Source organism: Lampris incognitus, chromosome 15, assembly GCF_029633865.1.
Source record: "Lampris incognitus isolate fLamInc1 chromosome 15, fLamInc1.hap2, whole genome shotgun sequence".
NCBI lineage: Eukaryota > Metazoa > Chordata > Actinopteri > Lampriformes > Lampridae > Lampris > Lampris incognitus.
Window position 1 is genome coordinate 1,022,232 of NC_079225.1, and position 12,015 is coordinate 1,034,246.

Here is a 12,015-nt window from a genome sequence, read left to right on the forward strand (position 1 = left end):
AAACCATCTGCTCAGTAAGGCCCTTTAAGCATCATAATTATAATGATAATAATAATAATAATAATAATGATATAGCCTAATAATAATGATGATGATGATGATGATAATAATAACAATATAGCCTTATATTAGAAATGCTAAAAATTGGATAATTGAAATATTTATAATTATAAAGTAGGCTAATATAGCATGGTAATAACAATAAAATCATAACAATATCTGCCTGGTCTCTTAAGATTCTAAGATGCTGTATGCTACAGAAATAACGGGACATAGGCCTAGGCTAATGAATACGCCTTTTTGACAAAATATGAATGAAAGGCTAATCAACAACGCTAAAGCTGAATCACAAAACACATATTGCTCGAAAAATAATTTATAAATAGCCAAAGGCACACATGATTTCGAGTTTGGAAATATTTAAAACTTGTCGTGGATGTGTGGTCATCTGCACGCAAGTTTCCTGGCGTTCTAACCACATGATCAAAATTCAGCAATGTCTAAACCGCCTGCCAACTTGCAACAGTTTGCAACAATCGGTTGTTATCGGTGATAACTCGTGGACTCACTGTCATGTGCTTACTAGCCTACAAGAAGACAAACAATGGCGATAGTTATGGATGGTGATCGAGGCGGCAAAGTGTTGGTACATGAGAACTTCAGATATCAGAAGCACCGCACCAATCAAGACACCATTAGATGGAGGTGCTGGAGGTGGAACTGTAGAGTGCCACTGATCACAAATAGATTTGAAGTGGAGGACGTGGATGCTAACATTATTGTGCACGATGTTGGGGAACACGTGCATCCCCCTGACGGAGAAATGATGCACCGTCCGACAGGGGGTGATTGCAGAAGTTGCGAGGGAGCCAACAGTCCCAATCAGAAGGATCTATAATGCGCAAAGGGTCCTGCAGCGTCGGCAACGTCAAATCCAGGGTTTTAGCCCCTCTTTGTTGAGTAGCCTAATGGACTAGGACTACTCATTTTGCTTTTTTGAAGAAGAAAAAAGCCTTAACGTTAGGCTAGTTAGGCCTTGGAGATTTTTGTTTTAGACCATGCCTTTTCTGGGGGGCTTCTGCCATAGACCAACCCTTTTTCAGCCAAGCTTTTACTAGAAGCATTTTGTTATTAATAGCCTATTATCAGTGTTACTATTGATAGTATTATGACTGTAATTGTTATTTGTTATCAGGCCTCTTTTATAATTAGGCTATTATTATTATTATCATTATTATTATTATTATTAGGCTGTTGTTATTATTATTATTATTGATATTATTACTATTATTATTATTATCATTAAAGAAGAACATCAAAGGATGTAAGGTAGCACTCATCAAATGAAAAAAAAAAGACACAATTCTCTATTTTACCATTTCATTGTTTGGCATCAGTCATTAACTTGGCCGGGTGGTCTTCTTCAGAAACCTTAATGACTGATGCCAAACAATAAAATGGTGAAACAGAGGACTGCCTCTGTTATTTTTTTACCATTTGGTGAGTGTTACCTTACATCCTTTGATGTTCGTCTTTGATTCATGTTTTTGGTTTCGCACCTCCACAAGCCTTTAGTTTTTTGAGAAGCGCATATTATTATTATTATTAGGCAATTAGCCTATTGTGTAAGGTAGGCGGCCCCCGTTGATGGATACTTTGTGCTGGTCCTAAATTCCAAGTCCTGGTCTAAGTTCTCTGCCTAAAAAGTTCATCATTAAAGTCTTTTTGAAAGAAAGTCTGCCAAGTGATTTAATATGGAAAACGAACTGCAAAGTAACAAGAAAGTGGCTGAAGTGTCCAGTGCTGTGCAAATTGAACTTTGAGCGAAGGTGGAAATGGCTACTGGTTATACTGGTAGGCGGGCCTACTGCAAGACAAACTTGCGTTGATTGCCGACTGTCCATGCTTAGCCGGAGAGCCAACTAACTAGGCCTACTGCAGTAAATATTGGCAAGAAATAATAATAAAGCAAATTACAGCCTCCTCTAGGCCGAATTTGGATACGCACTCAAGGTGGCCTGCGATATACAACAGCCAACAATGGTAATACGGCCTAATTTAATCAGCGGAGGAATAGATTGTCGTAGCCTACAACTCAGCCATGACCCCAGTTTTTATTATTTTGGACCCGTTAAGGAAATAATTTGCAAAAAGGGTTCTAAGTTCCCCGGTTTGTTCCTCGATTGGCAACAGCGGGGAATATAGGACCCTTTATTTGGAAAAAGGTCCTATGTTCCCCTGGAAACAGCGGGGAATATAGGACCCTTTTTCCAAAAGAGGGTTCTATGTTCCCCGGTGTCTATTGCAACCGGGATTATAGGACCTTTTTAGGGGAAAACGGGGAATATGGGACCCTTTTTTTCGAAATATAGGACCCGGGGACTATAGGCACGGCCCCGTGTTTCCGGAAGCTAGCTTGGTCTAAATCCCCGGATGTTCTTGCATGCAGCCATTACGGTACGACACGTTGTGCGTTTGCTTCCGCGTTGTATTGCGAATCCCCCCACCCGCCAACAATGTGGGCGCGCGCCACGTTGCCCTAATGGTGATTTAAACCTGAGCTAAAACACATTAAAGCGCTTCGCTGAGCTGCTTGGTGGACATGATATGAACTATTACGACTAACTGGTTATAACAGCTTCTCTCAAATACCCGGATGCAGTTGCCACTTACTGAGGTAGAGGCTAGTTCCCATCGATGCAGAGGACGGTCAACTGAGCATGCGTCGAGATGGTGGTTAACGATTGGTCCGTTACCTAGCGACAGCACACCTAGTAATAATGGCCCTAATGGACGAAAGCGGTTCCTTTTTAAAAGCATTTCAAGAGGAAACAAAAACGAGGTTCATCGTAAAATGTGTGGATGCATTATGTAAAGACAAAGGTATGTTAGGCTATCTTTATCCTACCCCCTTTTCCACTTAAATTAGCGGGTAAAGCCGGGTTGTTTTAAACGGCCGAGAAGCCGTTAAAACTTGCCGAATGGCAGCTTTCACACGGCCACTAGCCGAGTAGGCCTCCGCCTTTCTGTTTGCTTTGTTTGGCTGATCGCAGCAACACCAACGCGAATGTCTGTGACTGCCTGGCCAAGCAGTACTTCGGCAGAACCAACAGATTTGCTTGTCAAAGTGACTGCATCTAAATGCTGCTAATTAACGCCATGGAAAGCTGCCCTGAAAACGAGTTATTCACGAACGCGCCGGATAAGGGGCGGGAATGAGCGGGTCTACCCGGGTGTCCTGCTAACATCAATGCCGAGCGGAGCTGAAGCCGATAAAACCCGTGTTTATTGCAGTCATTTCACCCGGACTGGATGCCCATTGTACCGTTTGCCACTGGCCAAAAAGCCGGGTGTAAGCGGGTGTTTTGGCCAGGTGGAAAGGGGCTGTGGCGCCGCATTACGTAATAACGCCGCATTATGTAATAACGTAATAAATTTTCACATCATTATGTAATAACGCCACATTTCGTAATAACTTGCCGCATTTTGTAATAAAATTCTTGAACGCAATATGTAATAAAGTTTGCCGCATTTTGCAATAAGTTGTTACATATTGCACCGGTTATAACAAAATGCGGATGTTACACTTTTTTATGAAGAAAATGTAATAATTTGGTGCATTGTGTCATAAACCACCAAAATGTATGTCTTGATTTGAAAAAAACATAACGTCAGAACAACATTGACTTTAAGCATTCTAGCATGACTCAACTAAGAATGAATTTTTCTAGTAAGATGTTTCATTAGTCAAAACTTATTCGAATATAATTGTTTATTATAATCATAGAGAATGTGTTTGAATGTTCAGAGACAAAAACTGCACCACATGCGTGTTACAGACACAAACATTGTCAGTGCACTGAAATGTCAGGAGACATACACACATCTGCATTATGTTAAACAAATATTATGCGATTAGAAAGCAGACAAAAGTCAGGAACAAATATGGAATAGAAAAACTGTATTCCAGTTCCATTTGTGTTAATGCAACATAGATGTCCTTTTCTATAGTGGTTAACAATAGTATAAACTGACTAAAAACAGCCTAAACAATCTTTCAAATCAAAATGAGATATTTCTAATCATGTTATTAAAATAAAAAAAGAAGGCTAGCCACACTTGCCGATTAACAAAAAGATTTGCAATATTTCCAATATACATGAAATTTACTTACGACTTGAAAAAAAACATCTTCTCTAGTAGCAACAGTAGAAATACCTTTTCCTCCAACATAAACTTCTCTTAAAACAACCATCACTTAGTAAGATTAAAGATAAACAGTCAGAAAATTATTGAACTAGGTACAACAGACACATACTGTTCAAGGTTAAATGTGATCTGTCACATTTGGAGGTTCCTCCTATCATTCTTTCCTTTATTCATTCACTATTTACATCATATCTCTCCTTCCTTCCTTCCTTCCTTCCTTCCTTCCTTCCTTCCTTCCTTCCTTCCTTCCTTCCTTCCCATACTATGTTTCCCAAAAAATGTCCTTGATTTTGAAATGTCCACAGCTTGTGTGCCTCAACAAGACCCAGGCCCTCATCCACTTGCTATTTTTTCCAAATAGCTCCTTTAATCTCACTGAGGGACCACTCCCACATCCAGCTGATTTATATAGCTTCATAATACTAATGACACTGTCATGTTCCAACTGAAGGCTTTCAGCTAAATATTCCCTGATGTAGATTTGAGGAAGAAATCGTGATGCAAGGTCTTGCAAAAGTTTAGAAACCCTGTTGAATACACCGAGCATTGACATGTCAGCATGTAGTGTCAACTGAATAACATATGCCAGCAATTCTGTCGGCAGGTTGGGCATGTCACAATTTCCATCATCATAAAGAAGGGCATCATCATGGGGTATATCCAGGGGATCATGATGGTGTTCATCCAGAGCACAGTCATCTGGTTCATCCGTGAAATGGTGATGGTTTTCAACAAACGTAGCATCATGGCATTCATTCAGGGCATCATCATGGAGAACATCTGGTTCATCATCTTCTTGGTTTGATCCATTCTCATATCTTTGACATGTCCTTTCCCTCTCAGCTTCCACAATATTCTCAATGAATGAAGACACTGACCCCTCCATGCTCCTCTGCAATATGTCCAAGGACCAGCAATGGCAAGCTTTCTGAGTATGTGTTAGACTGAGATATAATAGAAGAGGCATCAGTTCCCAGTGTGGAGATAATGAGAAATTGGACACTGAAAATCTCAGCTGCCCTTTGTAGTGTGATGTGATCTCCGTAGGTCCCAAATTGTGACATGCTATCCAAGTATACATCCAAGTCATTTCCATCAACATAGTGAGACAAAGGTGTTCCATTTACGGTAAATGGATTAGACCTGAGATCTTCAACTATTTCATCCCTTAGGGTTGCTGCTGATCTGAATATTCCTAATGAAGCAAGCTGATCAGCTATGGCACTAAACTGGCAATTTCCATCGGGTGCTGGGTCAAACCGTACACTCACGTCTAAGGAGTTATAGTCCCTCAGTCTGTCTTCATGTGTGTATGTCATCAAAAGTGGATGCAAAGTTAGAACTGACTTCGAAGATTTAGAGCGCTTTTTTTCTCGTTGCCGTGTTGTACTGGTCACATCAGAAACAAAGAACCATTTTTCTTGCACTTTAGCATCACCAGGAATCTTGAACTGAACTTTGTATTTTGAAAGCTTTATGTTACGTTTCATGATCCTACCAGGCAACACGCGATACCGTTTTGAAACTCGATGGGCACCATCTTTCACTCTCACCAAAACAGCTTCACTGACATGATAAACAGATGGAGGATTTTGTTTAGATGCATGCCGGATCATCCGTTTACTGTAATGCTCAGTGGCTTTCTTTGCCATTTGTCGTTGTCTTCTTCGTTTTTCCTCAAATCTGAGCCGCTGTTTCAGGGAGGGTAAATTACTTTGTGGATCATTCGTGGATTGTTTACCAATGACACTGGATGGAGAACCTGCCAGGGGATGCATCACCGTGTTACTTTTTCTCCCATAGTATACTTGAAATGGAGACATCCAACTTAAAACTTCCTTTGGGTCTTCATGTTTAATGTTTAACCCAGTTAACCCCTTTCCTCTGACAATTCACAAGGTCATACATGATCTTTTCCCTCAGCACTCTGTGGGTCCTCTCTACCTTTCCTTGGCTTTGGGGATGTTACGGTGAACTCTCAATTATTCTCACTTGCATTGATTCCATCAGCCTTCGCACAGCTCCTTTAAACTCTCTGCCTTGATCATGCTGCAAAACTTGAGGTGGGCCATGTTCAGTGTAGATATCATAAAGGTGTCTTGCAATCTCTGAGCTGTCTTTACTTTTTAATGGTTTAAGCCATGTGTATCGACTAAAGACATCAATCACAGTGAGGATGTATCGATATGTGAAATGGCCATGCTTGATCTTCCACTTTCCCATATCAAGGAGGTCAATCTGATGCCGATCCTGTACTTCTTTGGCCCTGATGGGCCTCGGAATGGGTTTATTTCCAAATCTAGCCTTGTGGAGTTGGTAGCGTCTGGAGCAGTCCAGTGTTTTTTGAACCTTTCTTTCACTAATGCCAGAGTGTTGCTCATTTAGTCGCTTATTCAGCTTCCTCGCACCTGATCCCTTTGTGTCATCCAGACCTTTTTTTACAATGCCACCAACTGCAGACTTCATAGCTACTGGCTTCCCGGCACATAGCAAGGTCTCTCCATCCTCGCTCAGAGAGTAGAGATTCCTATTTCTCCACAGCCTCACCAGAGCACTTTGTTGCACTCTTGTACGTGCATTGACAGGAACATTGAACTCTCCCTTTAATTTCTTCACAATGACTTCATAGACATCTTTAGTCATTGATTGTTGTTGTCCATATCCCATGCAGAAAACCCAAAGGGTACAGGCCACAATTATGCTGAACTGTAGAGCTGTCAAAAAATATTTTGTTTAATTGAATATATCACGTTGTTGTATTATGTTATAGCGGTAACTTACAGTAGATTGCTGTTATTGGTCCCCGAAATTAATCTGTAATTTCAGAAACTTTCTAAAACCAATCTAGCATCTGCTAGTTTAGCTTATCATTGCTAATCAGATCATGGTTACTAACTTAAAAGTTTGGGCTTTAATCTGTTAGCATTTCATATTAGTTGCAAATCAATCAACATACATTTCTGAGAGATTCTCTGAATCTGAATTGCTGTTATTGGTCCCCGAAATTAATCTGTCATTTCAGAAACTTTCTAAAACCAATCTAGCATCTGCTAGTTTAGCTTACCATTGCTAATCAGATCATGGTTACTAACTTAAAAGTTTGGGCTTTAATCTGTTAGCATTTCATATTAGTTGCAAATCAATCAACATACATTTCTGAGAGATTCTCTGAATCTGAAATCTGATATTTGTTCATACCTTTCATCGTGTTGCCTTTCAAATATTTTCCATCTTAAGTGGTCAGAGGGCATGGCAAAACTGAAGCCAAAGTGTTTGGATCTCCCCCTGGTGGCTGGCTTTAGTACACGCACACATGCTATCACCACTATGTTGTGAACCAAACCAAAAAATAATGTATAATGCTAGTCCAGTTAGAGAATTTTAATTTTTCCTAATTGTTATACATATTATGAATGCAGATGAAGGACAATAATTTTGATGGTTTATTAAATTAATTAAACTGCATTATTTTTCTGTTTCATATTTGTTTTTATCTTTTGTCTGCTTTCTAATCACATAATATTTGTTTAACATAATGCAGATGTGTGTATGTCTCCTGACATTTCAGTACACTGATAATGTTTGTGTCTGTAACACGCATGTAGTGCAGTTTTTGTCTCTGAACATTCAAACACATTCTCAATGATTATAATAAACAGTTATATTTGAATAAGTTTTGACTAATGAAACATCTTACTAGTTTGTAAAATTAATTCTTAGTTGAGTCATGCTAGAATGCTTAAAATCAATGTTGTTCTGACGTTATGTTTTTTTCAAATTAAGACAAATTTTGGTGGTTTATTACATAATGCACCAAATTATTACATTTTCTTCATACAAAACTGTAACATCCGCATTTTGTAATAACCGGTGCAATATGTAACAACTTATTACAAAATGCGGCAAACTTTATTACATATTGCATTCAAGAATTTTATTACAAAATGCGGCAAGTTATTACGAAATGTGGCGTTATTACATAATGATGTGAAAATTTATTACATTATTACATAATGCGGCATTATTACATAATGCGGCGCTACAGGGGCTTTCACTGCGCTGTCGTTGAACAACAGGTTCTGCTCTGCATAACTTGGGGTAACGGGAACGTATTTAATGTCCTACAACATAGCCAGTAACGTTAGATAACAAGTAACCATGTAGCCTAGATTGTGTTTACCTGTTGACCTTTTGATACAGAATGGCAGCCATCAATTGGGATCCAACAAGTTTACTGGGAGCGGTCGAAAGATAAGGCCCCATCAGTCCCCTTCAGTGGAGTTCCCTTCGTATTTGTTGGGTACAAAACGATGGTGGGCCATCAGGGCAAGGATGTGGGAGCCAAAGAAACGAGGCACTATGCTGAGGCGAAATCAAAGGAAACAGTAAGTTGTCACTTCTGTCTTGGATTCTCAGACTTGTTTAATGCACTATTGTCCATATTAGTCAACACACTAAAAATAAGCACCGGTTTCATGTAGAATTATGTCCAACATGTATTATTCGTTGCAGACTCAAGATCATAGTTTTCGCAAAGGGAGGTATCTCCTGCAAGATACAAAGAAGGTTGGATGCCCAGCTGGGGTGCACCTCACCGGTATTGGCCGTTTTCCAGCATTCAGGTTAGATTAACTAACCTTTTTATTTAACCGTTTTTTGGGGGGGTTTCAGTACAAAATGTAACTTATAGATAGACTGTTTATAAACAATGAGAACATGAAGAAATTGATTAATGCTTCAAAGAACACAAACAACTCTGTTTACCTGTGTTGTTGTACAAATCTGCTTTGCTGTTCGTTGAATGAGAACAGGGAGAGTCTGAGAGCGAGAAAGGCGGCTGCAGTGAGGCTTAGAGAAGCTCTGAAAAGGGACCCCATTGTCTGGGAAAATGTATTCTTTGTGAAGACACCCACAGCCGGTGCACATGTGGGACACCCAGTCGAGGGAGAGGTATGGTAATAAACACAGTAGAACACAGTAAGAATGTTAGGTAATGTTTATGTAGACTAGATAGTCTACACCTCAGGAATGATTCTGCAGTGACTGGTGATAAATTAAACCTGTGCTTAAGAGAGATGGGACTAAAGCCTAATTTATGTTTCAAAGTGTAGTGCGACGCGCAGCTGGATAAAAATGATGCAAATTCGACAGTTTTGACGTCAAGCCGACACTTTTAGAGGGTCGGCGACGGGTGTCGTGTACCTGCTGATTTTTGTAAGGTTGCAGATGCCTTCATAAGTTTTGCACAGCTGTGATAGGATGAATAAATTAGCCTTAAGGCTGAATCTTATCATACTTATTTTTACACTACTAAAATAACCCTTATGTTATATTGATACATTTAGTGTCGACATGTAAATTAATTAGCTAAAGGGAATGTTGTTTCCTGAAGTCCCTATCATTAAGGCGCTAATCACTTTGTACTCTGTATTATCCTGAAGGCTCCCTCTATCCGTGAACCTATTGACAGCAGGGTGGAGCAGCGCATCTCAGAACTCACCAAGCAAGGGGTCAAGAGGAGCAGTGAGATGCGTCGACACATTGCACAGTATGTCAACACTGACTTGTTTAGGGGAGCCAGCCCACCACCACTCACAAGGAGGAGATTTCATCCCTTAGACAAAGACATACGAAATGTGATGTCAAAGGCCAGAGACGAGGGGTGACAGTCCAAAATTGATCAAGTCAATTTGCAAGTGAGTGAAATGTTCATTTAAATCAAACATTCGATAATATACAATGGAAACACATGCATATCTCTACTGTTTTAATACACGTACATGTAATAAACAGGAGCTGGTAGAAAGCGACAAGCTGAAGGGCCCAAAAGACAGCATCCATCTTCGGCTTAATAGCGAATCAGAGGACCTTCTATTCTGTTATCAGTCCGAGTGGCAGCAGAAGATCCTGCAGCTGTATGGCAAAGACATCTGTTTACTTGATGCAACATACCGCACCACACGCTATGCATTGCCATTGGGTTTTTTTGTGTGTACGCACAAATGTGTGCTATGTGGTAGCGGGTGTCTTTGTCGTACAGCATGAGCGGACTGAATCAGTCAAGGAGGCTCTGAGCGTTTTTAAGGAGTGGAACACAAATTGGTCTCCAGCTCACTTCTTGGTGGACTATAGCGAGGTGGAAATCCAAGCTGTGGAATCAACCTTTGAAGGTAGGCAACTATGACCTTCCGATTGCACCACCTTGATTATGTTAACCCCTCATAAATAAAGGTTATTCGGGAGACAGAAATGACTCTTCACATACGTACATGCTGAAACAGTCTGTAAAGTGTAATTGGCTGTTGAAATGCTTTTAATTGCATGTATCAACAAAGATCCTAATGTCTCAATATTTTGAACCTAACAAGGCACACAGGCTGTGCTGTGTGATTTCCACCGGGAGAAGGCATGGGTGGAGTGGGTCTGAAAACAGGCACACGGCATTGAGGACCAGGGTGCCCTGCTGAAGATGCTGAGGGCGATTGCTGCAGCCGACACACCAGAAGCCTTCCAGCAGTCCGTCGACTTCGAGGCTAATAGCTCCATGTGGAAAACCAACAGCATGTTGCAAAACTGGTTCTCTATGACGTGGCTCTCAGAAGCCAAGGTAAGTTGGTCACATCGTAGCATCGTATTACCCCCAATAATGAAAGAAATGGGGTATTTTCTAATGAAGGCAAATATGTGTAAAATACACCTGAAATTAACTTATAATCCTATCGTAAGGGGTTCTTTCTATTGCCTTCAGAGTGTAAAATCATGACAAATAATTTGGACTGATTGAGCATCAATATATTAGAACGGTTGATATATGAGCACAGTGGACCCACAGTGGTACATCTAGGCCATCTGTTGACTAAAGAAATATTGAACAGAGACGGCTGACTGACAATAAATAATAGTGTTATCAAGCATGAAGGAAAGTCATTCTGTTGCAGTAGTGGATGATCTTGGGGGAATATACAGTATGTGTCCCCAAAAATGCTATATTATTTTGTATACTGTAGTAAACATTACTCACTTGGTAATAAGCCTCTGCACACAAACTTGGAAGTCACAGTCTCCCAAAAGTCCTCTATATCCACATTTCCATCAAAGTCCTCTGGTGGGTCCTCCACATCACTTATTGTAAAATCAAGTATTAAGAAAACATTGTGAAACTAAAATGAAAAAAAAGTATCTCTAGAATAGGATGCACTTCCATGACTTTAGGGACTTACCAGGCATGTTGAAAACTGCCTTTTGTGAAGGTCTATCATGACGACTGCTGGATGGTATCCACACTTAATGCAGGAATACATGTAGTCGTGCTTTGTGAGGGCTTCAGAGTGCATGTATGCATGAAGTATTGTGTCCTTACTGGGAAATATCTTCTGTTCAGTCTTCTCCAACACTTCAATGGCTCGGCTAGCAGCATGGTGGGTCTAGGACAGTGTAGAAGACTCAGTAAGGGACATCCTCAAAGGACAACAATACTAAAGCATACCTTCCAAAATGATCGCTTCTTACCTGGAGTGATGTACGAAGGAAAATGCACATATGTAATGTTAACAGAATGTGATCATTCAAATTATGAACACCATCACTCCACTCCTGGTATCGAGACATCAGGCCACAGTTACTGCACGTCCTGCAGTAGGTAGAAATGCCTACCAAAAAGTGTCAGTCATATTAGATCTAAAAACGTCAGTCATATTAGATCTAAAAATGTCAGTCATACTAGATTTGGCAAGTTGACAGAGCACAGATAACATTTAGTGTAGGGTTACTTTTTTAACATGAGTTACGTTTATCTAGATTACCTTT